Here is a 2,439-nt window from a genome sequence, read left to right on the forward strand (position 1 = left end):
GTTAGGAGATTCCAACCTTGTTAGGAGTTGTGGAAGATAGTTAAAACCACTGCCCAAATAGCTTCAAGGGCAAGAACAACGAACCCACTATCCAAATGATCTCTATATTATTCCTTGTAGAATAATAGAAATGAAATGTACTTACTTCCTCTTCCTCTGTCCTATCAACTAGAACTTGTAACCATATCACAACTCTCACATCCAATAATCCCTTGGAGTTTACATGCATTCAATAAGCACTATGCTCCTTTTCACACTTCGCACTTCAATAGATTTTCCACACACTTATGCTCACTTTTGCAAACAATGAAACCATCTTTCCTTTATACCATATTCATAATAATTCCTTGAGTTGACCTTGAGGCTTTTCTAATTAATTATAATAAGATAATTAATTAATTACAATTACAATAGCACTGTCAGCTCATAGTCGATACAAAAATTCACACATGTGATACTAGGGCTTGCCCACTCGCTAATGTCATCAATAGAGTGTCCTCTATCAATGCCTAACTACACATCTTCTTATCGTATCTCAAATGTAATGTAAAAAAAAAAATCAAGAACTACTTTCCCAATGCTTTATCTCTAAATTGCTCTCTGTAAATCAAGTACAACTTTCGTACGTCTTCAATTTAGACTTTGCGCACTTGACCATGTCATCAAGGCATTGCATACAACATGTCGATGACTATGAATCACCAAAAAATCAAACCATTTTTTGTTCCATTAAGATCTTTATCTTCTACTCAGTTAGTCTTTAGAAAACCATGCTATGTTGACATCAATGACAAACACAGTCATGAATGCAACATGTCAATACTCTCTAATGCTTAGAATACTCCCCAAAAGTAGTATCATCAATATTTATGGTAATAATTACATCTACTTCATTACAATCATTTTCACAACTCTACGATTGTGCAATATTGGGTCTACTATGTGTAGAACTAGATCTTAGTGTGCAAGGAACATTAACATTAAAGAAAGCATTCACAAAACAAAACTAAGTTCACATATATGCTTAGACAAAGAAAACAAACAAGAGATGCAAACCTCAAAAGATGAAGCACTTCATTGCTTTCTTGATTTTGTAGATGTGTCCTTTGATGTGGATGTATGCTCAAGATGCTCAAAGTTGCTTCAATGGTGGAGATGGGTAATAGCAAATTGGTAGCTTTGTGAGCTCTCAATTTGACATTATAAGGGTATGGGTATGGATTTTGGCTCTCAAAAGGGCATGATAACTTTAGCTCAAGGATTGTGATTGAAATGGCTTGGGAGGGGATTCAATTTATAGGCTAAGGGCTTGAAGGATGGAGGGCTAAGATGCAAGGAGAGATGAAGGCTTAAGGAGGGCTAGGATGCACTCAAAGGAGAGCACATGGATTGTGCTTGTTTAGCACCAATGGGAAGGTGACACTTGTCACAAGGAGGATGAGTGTGAGAGGGTAGGGTAAAGGGTTGGTTAAAGGCATGATGAGTGGGGTTGAGTATGTAAGAGAGATGTAAGAGGAATGAGTGTGGAAGAGGGAAGAGTGTGGAAGATGGATGTAAGAGTCATGAGTGGGCTTGTCAGAGTCTTTTATGATTTGTAAGAGCACTCATGACTTGGTGGTTGGGATTTTTGAGGGGAGACTTTGGTTTGGTTTAGGAAAGTCTTAAACTTGCTTAGGGAATGTGACAATATTAGGGGGTGGATTAGGCTTGAGTTTAGGATTAGATTAGAGATGTTAGAGATGTGCAAGTGGATGGCATTAATGAGGGTGGGTGAGTTAGTGGCTAAGCTAGATTAGTATGGGTGGATGGGGTGGATTAGGCTAAATGGAGGATTAGGGATAGGTTAGGGGTTTTTAGATTTGAGGATTTTATTTATCAAATAGATTTATTTAATAAATGGGGATTTTTGGAATTAGATAGAAGAATAGGATTTAATTGATAAATAATAGGTTATTTGATTTATCAATTAGGACTATAGATGATTAATTAAATTAATCAACTAGGGATGGAAAAGGATTAATTAAATAAGAATTTAATTAATGATGCCTTTAGAGATGGCTAAATTAGATTACCAAAGCGGTGTAATCAAATTTAGGTGTCTACACTATGTACTACATACTGCAACTTTCCAATCATTGATATGTACTACGTCTCATTCAGTTCAACTGAGTTGTCTTCTTTAGATAATTTACATCCAGATACTATAGGGTTGCTAGCTGGTCTTGAATCATTCATGCCAAATGTTTTCAAAATATCCTTGGTGTATTTAAACTGAGCCATGTATATTCCTCCTTTTTTTTAATGAACTTGTAAACCAATGAAGAACTTAATCTCACCAAACATAGACATTTCAAATTCTTTGCTCATCTAATCAACAAATGAATTACACAAAAAATTGTTACCCCCAAATATTGTATCATTTACACATATTTTTGCAAT

This window comes from Cupressus sempervirens, chromosome 7 (assembly GCF_028749045.1).
Source record: "Cupressus sempervirens isolate cs-2001-9-10 chromosome 7, ASM2874904v1, whole genome shotgun sequence".
Lineage (NCBI taxonomy): Eukaryota > Viridiplantae > Streptophyta > Pinopsida > Cupressales > Cupressaceae > Cupressus > Cupressus sempervirens.